General features: G+C 38.3%; 1 long non-coding RNA gene across 3 annotated transcripts in view; it reads right to left on the bottom strand.

Annotated features, from left to right (window-relative positions):
• LOC111750461 (uncharacterized) overlaps positions 1–7,987 on the bottom strand; it is a 48,831-nt gene extending 40,844 nt beyond the window's left edge. The window contains exons 1-3 of one of the 3 annotated variants that reach the window (XR_010321534.1): positions 7,591–7,987; positions 1,886–1,906; positions 278–360 (exon numbers count right to left, since the gene is read on the bottom strand). This is a non-coding gene — a long non-coding RNA (uncharacterized LOC111750461). The remainder of the gene's footprint in view (positions 1–277; positions 361–1,885; positions 1,907–7,590) is intronic. The other 2 variants (XR_002785590.2, XR_002785591.2) reach the window with 2 other exon arrangements.
• Between the last annotated feature and the right edge of the window lie 8,138 nt (positions 7,988–16,125).

The following is a 16,125-nucleotide window of genomic DNA, read 5'->3' as shown; positions in this document are numbered from 1 at the left end:
GGTTAGGGTTAAAAAAGCATTATTATGTATTTATTCCTATTTTTGTGAAATCTTACGTTCTATTTTTTTTTATTGCTAGAGCTGTATCAATAAAAAAAATTTTTTTTTTATTAGTCATTACTAAACAACATTGTATTTTCAGAGTCTATGAAATTTAAATACTGTTTTCCCTGAGAGACTAAACTGTAATCTATGCAAATGAAGCTATGAAAGAAAATGGGGAACTTCCTTTTAAATGTCATACATTATTACATACAATGAGAGACTCTGTTTCTACCTCAGTCGTTGTCCTTGCAATTCCCAGGAAGTTACTGGAATTAATATACCGTGCCAAGAGTGGAACACACTTGGAAGTACAATCTGTTTGGGAAAAAATGATAGTAAAAGTCTTAATATGCATCTGCGGAATATGCATGTTACTGAAAGATTAAATCACTGCCAATGTACAGTTTCAGAACTAAAAGACGGCTTCTCTTCCTTTTCTTTAACAGCCATAGTAAAATTCCACAGTTTGAGTTTAAAGTCCAGCTTTTTCTTTGGTGGCTTATATTATTATAAAAAAAAATTATTATAGGTGAAATAAATTCTGCAACTTTGATTTAATTAGTGATTCTGAAGATATACACAACTCAAAAGAAATGTGGTTCATCCTTCCAAGTTGTATTTAAGCCCACTAATGTAGAATTGTAATGTAATGTAGGAAACCCTGGTGGCGTAGTGGTTAAGTGCTACGGCTGCTAACCAAAAGGTGAGCAGTTCAAATCCGCCAGGCGCTCCGTGGAAACTCTATGGGGCAGTTCTACTCTGGCCTATAGGGTCGCTATGAGTCAGAATCGACTCGATGGCAGTGGGTTTTTAGTGGTGGGTTAATGTAGAATTGGAAACCCTGGTGGCGCCGTGGTTAAGAGCTACCACTGCTAACTAAAAGGTCGGCAGTGTGAATTCACCTTGGAAGGCCCCCCCTTGGAAACTCTATGGGGCAGTTCTATTTTGTCCTGTAGGGTCTCTAGGAGTTGGAATCGACTCAATGGCAACAGGTTAATGTAGACTTAGCACATAAAATGTTTAATTTGATCTGAAGTAGAAATCCGCCAGCTCCACAAGTGGAAGAAACGAGCTGGACAGGAGGTGATACAGACACAGGTTTGGAGTGAGCTGTACACATAAGGGAATTCTAACAACACTAAAAAGGATTTAGCTGGTATGTTTTAGGGATTTGGGAGAGAAACAGAACCATCAGATAAATAGGGCAGTCATCCCATACCTTGCCTCTCCTCTAGCTTTCTTTCCTGTAGAAGTACAGGGTGCGTGTCATTTGAGTATCTCTGCTTAATAATCAACCACTGCTTGAACTCTACATTTTAGATCAGTAATTTAAAATTTCTAAATTATTTCATACATTCAACAAATATTTATTGAAACTCTGTAAGTCAATTCTTTATAATAGTGCTAGGCATGGGGAGACACTGAAGAATAAGTCATGATCCTTGGCCTCCTGGAACTTATAAAATACAGACTTTGTGCTGAAATTTCTCTCCCTTCTCCAGCTTGAGCACTATGGCTCTCTATAGTAGAGAACTTCCAAATAATGAAAGATGCTTAAAATAGCTGTCTTCTATTAATATTTAAAATAATGTTTTCCCATGTAATTAAAGCAGAATTTGGCAAGTAGGTTTATTTTCACTTAACTTCTGAATACATTTGAATTATTACATTCCTGAAGGTGAGGCATTTATTTATTATTCCTTTGTAACTATAAATGGCTAATGATGTTCTGATTCAATTTTTTTAGTTACCTAAGATATCCTCCCTATCTGAAGATAAAATTACTCACTGAAAAATAAAACTAATAAGATTAATAATAAATACTAAAAATGAATCTTACCTCCAAAGGTAGGCTCCAAACCTTAAATTAAAAAACAAGCAAATACATGTAACAATATATTGAAAGAACAGTACATCATAACCAAGAAATGCTTGTCTCAGAAATTTGGGAATGGTTCAGTAATGAAAAATCCAACATCAAAACACTAAATATGAAAAAAACATGAGAACTTTTTGAAGCTGCCACCAAGGCTTCTCTGACTGCTCCGCAGTATCCCTCTCCACCCCACCTCACAGCCCACCAAACCGCGGTTTCTAACTGAGGCTTGGCCTGACGGCCCTGGGAGCCCTAACCATGGTTTGAATTTGGTGTAGGGATCCCGTGCATGTGCAAACCAAGGTCTTGGCACATGCACAGGACCTGAAGAGCTGTGGCCCTGAACTTGACCCTGGAACTGAACTTTGCCAGAGAGGAAGATGTTCCTGGCATACAGCTGCATCAGAGCCCATTTGAAAAGCAAAGGGTCCCTTCCTTTACTACATGACTCAGCGCCTGAATCTCCAAACATGGACATGGGAGGGATGGGGTGTTGGCTTTTGGGTGTCAATTCTGCCCCCGGCGACTGGAATGCATAAAAGCTCCAAGCTCCCCTGGGGCGGGGAGCACTTGGTCTTTTGGCTGCTAGGCCCCATGTTGCCCCTTGTTTGTGCAAACAATAAATTTCCACTTTCTGTTTCCCTTGCAACTGGTGGTGTAGCATCCATCTTATTTCCTTCAGCTAATGGGCAGGACAAGAATCCGAGTTCGGTTACATTTTCAGATACTGAAAGGTATTTGATAAAAGTAAACATTCTACTTTAAGTATTTACTAGGAATGGAATAGAAGGATACCTCAAAATAAAAACCTTTTCAAAATAAAAGCCAACTTTATACTTAATGGCAAAAATTTAAGCAGTGGCTTGTTTGTACATTAAAATGTGTAAAATTAAGGATGCCTGCTATTGTCACTGTAATTTAAAATTGTTTTGGAAATTCTGGCTAATGCAATAAGATAATAAGTGGTTTAAATCCTGAGGGGAAAGGTAGGTGATGAATTTTTTTTGCTCAACTAAAAGAATTATTTGAATTAATAAAGTAGTTTAGGAAAAAGCATTCTAATATCTTGGCAATTAGGTAGAAAATCTAATGAAAAATAGACCCTATCACTGTACCAACAAATAAAAAAAGTTCTTAGGCATAGTTTTCATGAGAAGTGTGTTTGATGTATATAATCCAAACTATAAACTACTAGCAGAGAGGAAAAAAAAAAAAAGGAAACACCCTTTAATAGAAACTCCCATAGTTTTTCACATTTGAATAAAAGGAAAAGCATACTAAGTTTTGAATGTAAAGATTTTAGCTGGTCCTAAATCGACTTACAAATTCAATATAATTTCCATTTAAATTCTCAGTAGAATATTTTTTGGCAGAAGCCAAAAAGATTATTCTAAAGTTGATATGAAAGAATAAACAAAAAAGAGCAAGATGAATTAATTCAATAAATATTTACTGATTGCCATCTGCTGGCACTTTCCACACCCTAAGTATCTGCTGGCATGTTCCAAGCCCTAAGTATACGTCAATAAACAGATATGAAAATGTTAAAGCTATCAAGTATAAGTAAAATGCATAATCTTCCTTTTCTTATTAATCGCTTTATTTAAGAAATTTAATTTTATGAATATACTGTCTGACATAAAAAAAAACTAGTGTTCCTCTCATCACATTAACAAAAATAAAAACGAACAAAAAAAGTGCTCATTACTGCAGTAGATCTGGATAGGATTATTTCTAAGAATATAACCTAAAGAAATAATCTGTAAAACAGGCACTTAAGGCACTAAAATGTTCATTTGCAGGGTTAATTATACTAGGGAAAAACTGGAAGGAGCCTAATGTTCAATCGTAAGGTAATAGTACTTTAGAAGCTGGACCATATGAAGAAAAACACAGCATCAGGATTGGAGGAAGACTCATTAACAGCCTGCATTATGCAGATGACACACCTTGCCTGATGAAAGTGAAGAGGACTTGTGATGAAGATCAAAGACCACAGCCATCAGTATGGATTACACTTCAATACAAAGAGAACAAAAATCCTCACAACTGGACCAATAAGCAACATCATGATAAATGGAGAAAAGATTGAAGTTGTGAAGGATTTCATTTTACTTAGATCCACAATCAACACCCATGGAAGCAGCAGTCAACAAATCAAAAGATGGATTGCACTGGGCAAATTGGCTGCAAAAGACTTCTTTAAAGTGTTGAAAAGCAAAGATGTCACCTTGAGGACTAAGGTGTGCCTTACCCAAGGCATGGTGTTTTCAATTGCCTCATATGCATGGGAAAGCTGGACAATGAATAAGGAAGACTGAAGAAGAATTGACACCTTTGAATTGCGGTGTTGGTGAAGAATATTGAATATGCCATGGACTGCCAAAAGAACAAACAAATCTGTCTTGGAAGAAGTACAACCAGAATGCTCCTTGGAAGCAAGGATGGTGGGACTGCGTCTCACCTATTTTGGACATGTAATTAGCAGGGATCAGTCCCTGGAGAAGGACATCATGCTTGGCAGAGTAGAGGGTCAGCAGAAAAGAGGAAGACTCTCAACGAGATGGATTGACACAGTGGCTGCAACGGTGGTCTCAAACATAACAAAGATTGTGAGGATGGCACAGGACCGGGCACTGTTTCATTCTGTTTTGCAGAGGGTCACTGCACCTGACAATGACAATGGGATATTGTGCAATCATTAAGAATGATGTTGTGAAAGAATTTAAAAGAAAAGAAGAAAAATTGAAGTTGAAAGGAACATTAATAATCACGGAGCCCAGCCTCTTCTTTTCAGAAGATGAAAAACCAGACAGGTCAAGTGACTTGCCACGGACACACAGGGAGGAGGTAAGCGTAGTGGTTACTAGCACAGTTTCTAGAGTAATCTGACCAGGCTTTGAATCATTACTCTACTCTTGCAGTTACTATAATATTACGGTCTTGTGGCTCAGTATTTGATCTCTGAAGCTTAATTTCCTCATCTGTAAAATGGAGATGATAATAAGGCTTTTGTGAGGGTTAAATGTATCTGCTCCATAACAAGTCTTAGTAATTAGTTATTAATGTGTGATTAATATGTCGTTGTTGGGTGCCATTGAATCAATTCCAACTCATAGTGACCCCATATGATAGAGAAGAGCTGCCCCATTTGGTTTTCTTGGCTGTACTCTTTAGAGAAGCAGATCTTCAGGTAGGTCTTTCTCCCACAGAGCCACTGGGTGGGTTCAAACTGCCAACCTTTTGGTTAGCAGCTGAGTGCTTAAGCATTGCACCACCAGGGCTTCTCATGATTAATATAAGGATGATAATAGTTCTACCATTATTCTCCTAGTTCCCAAATTCAGTGTTATCTCCTCTTACCTCCAATAGCCACTCTCTGTTCTTTATAGATTTTATGAGACCATTTTTGAGGCATCACAAACACCCCTCTACTCCTAAATCAGCTCTCTGATTTTTCCTATTCCTTCCTGTTTTTCTACTATAATAAAGCTTACACAACAAAGACAAATTAATTTTCCCAAATGGACAGCTTCATTAGTAATACTCCTTTTCTTAAAATATTCCATGGCATTCCCATTGCTTATTCATCAAGGCCCTTCTTATGGTTTGAATTGTGTCCCCCCAAAATATGTGTTGTAAATCCTAACCCCTATATGTGTGGATGTATGGGTAGTCCCCGACTTAAGGTGGGGTTCTGTTCCTGCAACTCAGTTGTACGATTCGGACATATGTCGAATATCTTTTTTTGTTTTTTTAGTTTTCATTATTATTGTCTTTTATTATCAGTATCTTTATAAATCTGATCTTCATTTGTCTTCGGGGGATGGAAACATTACATATAAACATACATATATATTTTAGTACATACATACATAAAAAATACACAAATCATAAAAATTGACTGTGACAATGAAGAAGAGTTGGATGATGTTGGCATATTGTCAGCTACGGTAATTCTGGGTCATCTGGATTGCTTCTGGGAATGGGGACGGTGTTTCTAGTCAGAAAATTAGTGAGAGTTGTCTGGATGGTCCTTTTCTTTTTTTCTTCAAATATTTCACTGTAACATCTCACTGCTTTCCGAGTCTGCCCATCGACTTTAGGAAAGCGATAGTGTTTGGGTTCCCTGATTTAGTTTAGAAAACAAAACCTATACAGCAGTGTTTTGAACAGTGAATCACAAAGTTGAACACCTGGGAGTGAACATCTGAGAAAGATCACATCAGGAAATTATGCACTGCAACATCGTATGTAGCACACATCACTAATGATAAAATAAACAGAAAACAGGTGGACGTAAATGCAGTTTGCTGTAACTCGAATACATCGTAAATCGGAGACTACCTGTAATCTCATTTGGGAATAAGGTTTTCTTTGTTATATTAATGAGACCACAATCAGTATAGGATGTGTCTTAAACCTAACAACCTTTGAGATTTAAAAAAAAAAAAAAAAGAAGTGCAGATTAGGCACAGAAGCAAGCAAGCACAAATAAGGGAAAGATAGATGACACCTGGAGACCTCTCAGGAGCGCTGAGAACACCAGAGAAGCTGAAACAAGGATTCCCCCCAGAGCAGACAGAAAGACCCTTCCCCTAAAGCCGACGGCACCCTGAATTGAGATTTGTAGCTTCCTAAATTGTGAGAAAATAAATTTCTGTTTGTTAAAGGCACTGGCTTGTGGTATTTTTGTTACAGCAACACTAGATAACTAAGACAGTTCTCTACAACCCAACTCCTCTTTCTTGATGTCTTCATTCTTTCCCTGGATGTAGTCTGCTTTCTAGCCACGCTGAACTTCTCATCATCGTGTCTCGCTACAACTGCTCACTTTTCGTTTTGCTTGGAATGTCCTCTATCTCCACTCATTGAGATCGTAGCCATCCTCTGAGCAATTTCCTTTTTGGAATACTCTTGGATACAGTCTTTCTCTTGCATATCCATGGATCACTTGCATAGAGCTTGCTCATGGTGCCCCTATTAGTCAGCCTGTTACGTTACTCTTCTTGTCTTTGTATCTTCATCTTTCCCTAGCAGTGGCTTGTTTATAATGCTTTGTTTAGGTCTTTATGATCCCCTTAGTTGTGGCTTGAGTCCCTGGGAGTCACCAATGGTTAACCCAGAGGTGCCTGGGAAGAAAGGCCTGGCTACCTGCTTCCGAAAAGTCACAGACTTGAAAACCCCACAGAGCGCAGTTCTACTCTGCACACATGGGGTCGCCATGAGTGGGAATTGACTCCATGGCAACTGTTTTTCTTTTTTAAATTGTGATTAGCTGAGTCATTACAGAAGCAAGAGAGGGAAGATCTCAAGTATAGGTTAAAAATAGCTAGAGTTTACTTTTCTTGAAATATTTCCCATTAAACCCACACTTGTAGATGCTATTTTGACTTAAAGCATAAACTTCTCTACCAGGGGTTCTCTAGAGGCATTTTACCACATCAAGGAAGGAGAAAAGTTAATTATGTAAATTCCATAAGAGAAATACAGTCAAACCCCCAAATTACATACATAATCCATAATTTACCAACTCAGATTAAACTGATTAGTTCAAATGACCACCTTGATGCTCACACTGTTGTCAACTGAAAAGAAAGAAAACATTATGTAACAAATTAATTTACTCTGTGGAAGCTATTTTAAAAGTCAGTAGTATACTAACTCACCTTTGGTTGAGGCTAAGAAGAAATGTATTTACATTCTCATTGAAGCCAAAGGTCAGATGAGATTGAAATAGGACTGGAGGAGGCAAAGGAAGAGAATTTCTGAAGCTTACTTTCTTAAACTCTAAGTGCTGAACGAAAACACTTCCCTGAATTTCAAATCAGGGCATCACATGTTTTGCCATATTAGAAAATGGCAACCGGATGAGATATTCTCGTTTTTCAGAAGCACTTCAGGAAAGATGAGGAAACAGTCTGTGTAAAGTTTTCTAAATTTTGAAGAGTCATCATCTTAAGTAATCATGAACACTGCTTTTGAAATTGTATCTTTTCCAAATCTGTCAGTGTATTGACAAAGAAAGGAAAGTTGTGTTTTCTTTTTGGAGTATGTGCTATTTAGTTATTTGAAGGAATTACAACCCTCAGGGTGTATAATTATAATTCCTTAAGGAGTGTTTGAGTAATACTTTTACATGAAAAGAAAGTGTGTGGATGCTTGTGATCAAGAGAACTGTGGGGAATGGCTGTATCAAAAGAAGGCCTGGCAGGTATTGGCAGTGAGCCTTCACAGTGCCTGCATCCGCTGTTAAAATATCAAGTGAAATGAGATGAGGACAAAGAGTTAGCCAAGTCTCTCTACCTACATTAAGGGGACAGACCTATTTTTCATCGCTTACCAAGCTCCGCTCTCTTCTACAGATGCTTAGCTTTTTGCTTTTAACAGCTGCTAAAAAGGTCAGCTTTCTGCTAAGGAGTCACATCAAAATAGCATTGTTAACTTCGCCATTTTTGTCTTCTGAAGTCAGATTCTATTTTCTGAACCAAACTGCAACTTGTTGAACAGACAAGTGCTTGGGCTGCTAGACTTATTTTATCTCTTGAGATTTGATAGGTAGCTACTTAGAATTTGTCACATATTTAAAGGCATGTGTCACATCCACTAAATTTGTCTTGTAATGCTAGAATGAATGTGCCTCATTGTGTATGTTTTGGCCTCTGGGTTTCAACCTCGGAATATGTTATTTACTGAAAGTAAATAAATAGCAAGTATATTTTAGTACAAACATGACAGTTATTAACAACCAGAAGAAGAGAGCATACATTTTTATAACACAAATGTGGCAATACTAAGACATAATTATTTTAATGCTGAAATTCTGTCTTAACAGGATATTGAAAGTACTAAAAGATTAATGAGATATTCCTGCATTAGTTTCTTATTGTTAGTATAAAAAATTCAGTCTCTTAAAACAACCTAAATTAATTTTCTTACAATTCTGAAGGTCAGAAGTCTGAAAGGGGTCTTATGGTGCTAAAAAATCAAGGAGAAGGCAGGGCTGCATTCCTTCGGAAGGCTTAGGGGAGAATCTGTTTGCCAAAGGCTGCTTGCATTCCTTGGCTTGTGGCCCCCTTCCATCTTGAAAGCCAGGAATCTCATCACTCCTAACTCTGCTTCCAATGTCACGTCTCCTTCTCTGACTCTTCTGCCTCCCTCTTTCACTTGTAAGGGTCCTTGTGATTACACTGGGTCCACGTGGATAATCCAGTATAATCTTCCCACTTAAAGATGCTTAATTTAATCACATCTGCAAAGTCTCTTTTGCCTTGTGAAGTAACGTAATCATAGGTTCTGGGGATTAGGACAGGGGCTTCTTTAGGGGTCATTACTCTGCCTACAAGAAAAACCGAAACCAAACCAAACCCAGTGCCATCGAGTGGATTCCGACTCATGGCGACCCTATAGGACAGAGCAGAACTGCCCCATAGAGCTTCCAGGGAGCGCCTGGCGGAATCGAACTGCTGACACTTTGGTTAGCAGCCATAGCACTTAACCACTACGCCACCAGGGTTTTCCGGGCTACAGTAGTTCCTTAAAATAAAAACCTAAGGAAATATTTTCCTTCACTAAGGAGTTTAAAGCGGCATGAAATTAGCAATGAGGGTCACTATGAGTCGGAGTTGACTCGACGGCAGTGGGTTTGGTTTTTTGGTTTTACATCAATTACTTAATTGTTTTAGATGGGGGGTATCTGTAGTTAAGTGGTAAAATTTTTATTTTCCATGCTGGAGACAGGGTTCGTCACTTGACCAGTGCACCTCATGCAGTCACCACCCACCTGTTAGTGGAGGTTTGCAGGTTGCTATGATGTTGGACAGCATGGCTGTGCAACCAATCCCGGCACAGTTTTGTTCAGTTGTGCGTGGGCTCTCTACGAGTCTGGGTAACTTGACAGGAGCTAACAACAATTTCTAGAGTAATTTGCTTTTTAATAAAACTTTTTTTCTGGATGCTTTAAAACAGTCGCAGATTATAGAAGAACCTGAACTTTGTGTTTAACTGAAAAAGATACTTTTAATATTAAGGGGTGGCCTGTCTTTTCCCTTTCTCTGATCAGAGTGGTATCCTTCCAGATTTTTAATTTCCCTTTAGTTTTTTACTTCCATCTAAGTCATGTAACTTTTCTAGATCAGAACTTTAAGTAAGGAGTCCCTGGGTGGCACAGACAGTTAAGCGCTGACTCCTAGCTGAAAGGTTGGCAGTTCAAATCCACCCAGAGGTGCCTTGGGGGACAGACCTGAGCATCTGCTTCAGAAAGGTCACAGCCTTGAAAACCATGTGGAGCATTTTTATGCTGCACACATGGGGTCGCCACGAGTTGGATTCGACTCAACCGGCAACTAACAACAATAGTTTTAAATATACGTCCTAAATCATTTGGATGTCCTTTAAGAGATAAATTTGTGCTTCGTTTTATTATATGATTAGTAGAATTTCTAATTGCATTTAATTAGAGAAGATAGGATGCAACCAATATGAATGAAGAGTGTAAAGCAACAGCTTCGGAAGGAGGTGGGGAAGGGGTGATCAGGGGCTGCTCTGCATGTCTAAAGTGGTTTGGTTTCCATTTCAAAGTTCTGCTAACAGGAGCTTGACAATTGGAGATCTATAACATTTTCAGTTTCAGTAAGTAATAAATATTAGGACTGAATGTATTTTTCTAATAAAAAGTGTTATACTTTTAAGTAGAAAGTAATTAAAATTGATTATTGTTTCTTATTGGTTTTTTTTTTTAGTGAAACCAATTAAGTCACTGAGATATTTGATGAGGGAAGGAAGTTACAATAACTGCCAGCCCAAACATCTTATGTTTTAAATATCTAGTCCTTAGTCATTTGCAGGTTTTCGAATTTACAGAAGTAGTATTTATAAGCATAATGTTTATAAGCATAATGTTTATAAGCATAATTTATGAGCATAAGCACGAGGAATAATCACCCCTAACCAAAACCCATTGCCGTGGCCGACTCATAGCGACTTTACAGGACCGAGTAGAACTGCCCCATAGGGTTTCCAAGGAGCTCCTGGTGAATTTCAACTGCTGACTTTTTGGTTAGCAGCTGAGCTCTTAACCACTGAGCCACCAGGGCTCCCAACACTCATAACAGATCTGAATAAACCCTTCTAAAATACTTTCCTAAAAACCAGATTTGTAGCCTCTTTTGATATTTTATAAGAATTTTCATATCATGTTTATAATCAATACAGATTGTTGCATTGCTCATGCTGACCCTCTACATTTTGCTAGAATTCCCTACCTTTGGAAACCCTGGTGGTTTTGTGGTTAAGTGCTATGGCTGCTAACCAAAAAGCTGGCAGTTTCAATCTACCAGGTCCTCCTTGGAAACTCCATGGAGCAGTTCTACTCTGTCCTAATGGGTCGCTACGAGTAGGAATGGACTCAACCGCAAGGGGTTTGGTTTGTTTATTTTTTTTCGCTACCTTTATTCCTACAACATTCCCTGCGTTCAGCTACACGTGCCAAGCTTTGTTTTCTAAGCACTTTGAAAGAAAGGAAGTGAACAGATCTAAGAAGTAAAGCTGGCACAGAGAGCTAAAGGTGTAGGGCCAAAGCCAAAATTAGGTGTCATTAACAAAGAATGTCCCATTAACCAAGACTGGGTAGGGTGGGGAGCTCAAAAGCTTAATTATTATTATTATTTTTAATGCAGAAAGGAAGTTCTTTTTATCTCACTCAAAGCAATTAATCCAGAGAAGAAGGCTTTTTTCGCTTGTAATTTTCAGGACTAATGTGAATATTTTGGACAACCCTTAGGCTAATACAATGGTTCTCAACTGGGGATGAGGTGGTGGGGGGGCGATTCTGCCCCCAGGGGCATTAGGCAATGCCTGGAGACGTTTTTTTGTTGTGACAACTTGGGGGGTGCTACTGGCATGTAGGGTGAGACTAGGGATACTGTTAAACATCCTACAATGCGCAGGAGGAAGATTTATCTGGCCCAGAATGTCAATAGTTCAAAGTTGAAAAATCTTGCTTGATAAGATGTTATTTAATTTTTGACAGAGTTTCCACGGTACAATGTCAGGTAAGAGTGCAGTGTTCCAAATTTTTATTAACAAAGTGTAAACACTAGAGGGCAGTACTTGCCCAACAGTTGCCGGGATGCCGTTCCACTTTGGGGGGCGGGGGGGCGGAGGAGCATTTGAAGGAGAAAGGGGATTAATTGGTCATTTGGGTAACTTGAAGGTAAGTGACTGTAGGAGGCACTGAAAGAACTATTTAAATAATTCTAAGTCAAAAGACAGTTTTAACGACTATATATACCGACTCCTGTTTCTGAAGTAAGGAAATCTTGGGGGTGTAGCGCTTAAGTGCTACGGCTGCTAACCAAGGGGTCGGTAGTTCAAATCCGCCACGCGCTCCTTGGAAACTCTATGGGGCAGTTCTACTCTGTCATATAGGGTCGCTGTGAGTCGGAATCGACTCGAGGGCAATGGGTGGTTTCTGAAGCCAACAAGAGCAGAGCAAGCAGGTTTTTTCTTCTTTTATAATGATGCCTTGTGACCTTCTGCCAGGGAAAGGGAAAAATTCGCGCTTGGTTTTCACCCTCAGAAACACTAACGTCATTGCCACTTACACCTCTGTTCTGTCGAGGCAGGTGATGGAAAAGTCGCTATTCCTAGGGCATGAGGGTTGTTGTGGTACTGTGGGAGGCTGTGTCTGGAACAGAGGGACTCAGAGCAGGCAGGCAAAGCATCACGAACGAATCCATTAGACCAGCCAGAGTCTGACTCAGCTCTCTGATCTCTGAAACAGATAAATAATAACCGGTTTGTTGCTTGAAGGCATTTATAGTTAGTCAGCTGTGTAGGAATGTAGTACAATTTTCTATTTTCTCCTAAGGTTCAGTTCAATTTTTTTAAATTAAAAAATATATTTTTTTCTCATTCAGGAGTAATTCACTTACCAAATTAACCATTTTCAGTCCAATTTTGAAAAATGAAACTTTTTTTTAGTATCCGAGATTCAAGCTCAAACCTAAGTTTTTGGATATTTTAATAAAAATTGGAAACCCCCAACCTCCCGAAAGAGGATAAGCAGTCATTAAACTTGCACATTCTTTTATATTTTTTATTAAATATTTAAGGTATACAGCAAGCTATAAAGCATGGACATCCATGTGCTTGCCCCTCAGCTTAAAAAAAATAAAACATCTGCCATCCATTTGACACCCCCTGTGCACCTTTCTCCAATAGCATCCCTTTCCTCCTGCCTCCCGTCCTGCCATCATTTCCAGGTAAACGGGTTTGATGTTTAACATTCCCATATATTTCTTCATACTTTTATTACATATATTAAGTATCCACAATAATATATTATTTTTGCATATTTAAAAGAATTTTTTATGAATGGCATAATAAGTGTTCTTCAGTAATGTGTGTTTTCCCTTCAACACTGAGATTTATCCGTGTTGATCCATGTAGCTCCAGGTATAGCATAAAAAAAAAACATTTATTTATTTGTCATGCTCCTATTACAGATATTTAGGTTGTTTCCAATTATTTACCAATGCAAGCAAGGATGTCCTGTGTGTTCTTTTCTACAGCCGCTTTTGTGCCTGTGGAAGGGTTCTCTAGGGCAGGAGTCAGCCAACAATGGCCTGACCTCTGGGTCAAACCCAGGCCTCCTCTGCCTACTTTTTTTCTACAGCCCATGAGGATGAATGGTTTTTACATTTGTGAATGGTTTAAATAAATAAATAAATAAAATTGAAAGAAGAAGAATATTTTCTGACATGTGAAAATTACTTGAAATTCAAACTTCAGTGTCTATAAATAAAATTCTATTAACAGCCACATTCCTCCGGTTATATATTGTCTATGGTTTTTTCAGGTGCAGTGAGTTATTTTTTGTTTTTAATATTTTATTGAGTTTTTGGTGTAAGTTTACAGAGCCAACTAGATTCTTATTTAATAATTTCTGTACGTATTGTTCAGTGACATGGGTTATACTTTTCACAACGTGTCAGGATTCTCATTATTTGCATTCTGGTTGTTCGTTTCCTTTAATTCAGCTTCCCTGTCTCCCTCTTAACTTCTCGTTTTTGTTCTAGGGTGAGTATCATTTGGTTTCATTTAGACAATTACTTAGAGAAGCACAGTACTCACAAGTGATATTATTTATTTTATGAGCCAATCTGTCTTTTGGCTGAAAGGTGACCTGTGGGGGTGGTTCGAGTTCGGAAGTTCAAAGGGTATCCCAGGGCAATAGTCTCAGGGGTTCCCCTAATCTCTACTGGCCCAGTAAGTCTGGCCTTTTTTTTTTTTTACAAATTTGAGGTTCGTTCAGCCCTTTACAGAAAAATTTTTCCGACAAACTTAAGGTAAAGGAGCACTGGTGGTGCAGTGGTTTAAAGCACTTGGCTGCTTTTTTCCCACCAGCCGCTCCCCGGAAGAAAGAGGTAGCAGTCTGCTTCCCTAAAGACCTCAGCCTTGGAAACCTATGGGGTAGGTCTACTCTGTCCTACAGGGTTGCTAAGAGTAGGAATCGACTCCGAGGCAATGGGTTTGGGTTTGGCTGTGGGGTACACACCTAGGAATGGAATCGCTAGGCTACACATATTCATTTTTTTTTTTTTGCTCTTTTATTAACTAAATATGTTTAAAAAATGTAAAACCTTACAATCTGTGGCATCAAATTGTCTCTTTCCTAAAACTCTTAAACAAATATGAAGACAATTCTCTGAATTTAATAATTTCATTTGGTTTAAGTTATGGGCTTATGTATATCTTTGTTGTAGCCTCTTTCCCCTTCACTCTGGGGGGCACTGATAGGTGTGGTGGTGCAGAGTACCAACCAGCTTTATTCTTTTGAGAAGATGCTGAGAGTGGGGAAAAAAACTAGGGCTGGCATAATTTTTTATTTCACTTTTAAGGCTTTTTTTTTTTTTCCCCCAAATATCCAAGATTAAGTCATCTAAAAAACCCAAGTAGTTCCGACTGACTTTATTGTTCACTGGCTTTATTGCCCTGTATTAGAAAGTAAACTCCATGAAGACAGCAATTTTTTTTTATTACATAATTTTTTTAATGTACTTTAGATGAAGGCTTACCGAACTAGTTTCTAATTAAATTGTTAGTATACATACTGTTTTATGACATTGGTTAACAATTCCACGACATGTCGAGACTCCCTTCTCGAACTTGGGTTCCCTATTACCAGCTTTCCTGTCCCCTCCTGCCTTCTTGTCCCTGTCTCTGGGCTGGTGTGCCCCTTTAGTCTCATTTTGTTTTTTGGGCCTGTCTAATCTTTTTTTAATCTTTGGCTAAGGGTGAACCTCTAGAGTGACTTAATTACTGAGCTAAAAGGGTGTCCAGGGGCAATACTCTTGGGGTTTCTCCAGTCTCTGTCAGGCCAGTAAGTCTAGTCTTTTTTTGTGAGTTAGAATTTTGTTCTACGTTTATCTTCAGCTCTGTCCCGGACTCTCTATTGTGATCCCCGTCAGAGCAGTCAGTGGTGGTATCTGGGCACCATCTAGTTTTACTTGACTCAGTCTGCTGGAGGCCGTGGTAGATGTGGTCCGTTAGTCCTTTAGACTAATGTTTCCCTTGTATCTTTAGTTTTCTTCATGGAGACAGCAATTTTTATCTATTTTTGCTTATACTTGTAAAACTGCCCAGCATGAGGTACATATTCAATAAATATTTATTGATTGAATGAATGACTATGTAGAACACCATCTATATGGTTGAAAGCTTTACATTCATTGAGCTATTTGAATATTTATAATACAATCGCTTATTACCAAGCAAAATTATATTTGGAATTATGCAAGATATTCTGGTTTTCATCTAGATATTTTACACAGTAAAGACAATAGTTTGTGACTTTGCTGTCCATAGTAAACAATACTGATAATAACTAACATTTAGTGAATAAATTGCCAGGAATCTTTCTCGGTGCACTACATATATTCACTCATTTAATCCATGTTACAACCCTGTGAGGTAGGTACTATTGTTATTATCATCTCCATTTTTTTCCGATGAGGAAACTAAAGACAAAGAGTTTAAGTGACTTGTTAAGGTCACCAAGCTAGTAAGCGGCAGAGCAGAGATCTGAACACAAACAGTTTGGAAGAATTTTATTTTTTTTAAACCTGAGAAGGATCTTTGAAGTCATCTAGTCCAATCCTCTAAGCCAAGCTGTGCAACAGAAATATAACATGAACTACTTT

This window comes from Loxodonta africana, chromosome 3 (assembly GCF_030014295.1).
Source record: "Loxodonta africana isolate mLoxAfr1 chromosome 3, mLoxAfr1.hap2, whole genome shotgun sequence".
In the NCBI taxonomy this organism is placed as follows: domain Eukaryota; kingdom Metazoa; phylum Chordata; class Mammalia; order Proboscidea; family Elephantidae; genus Loxodonta; species Loxodonta africana.
This window is presented reverse-complemented; position numbering and strand designations above follow the sequence as displayed.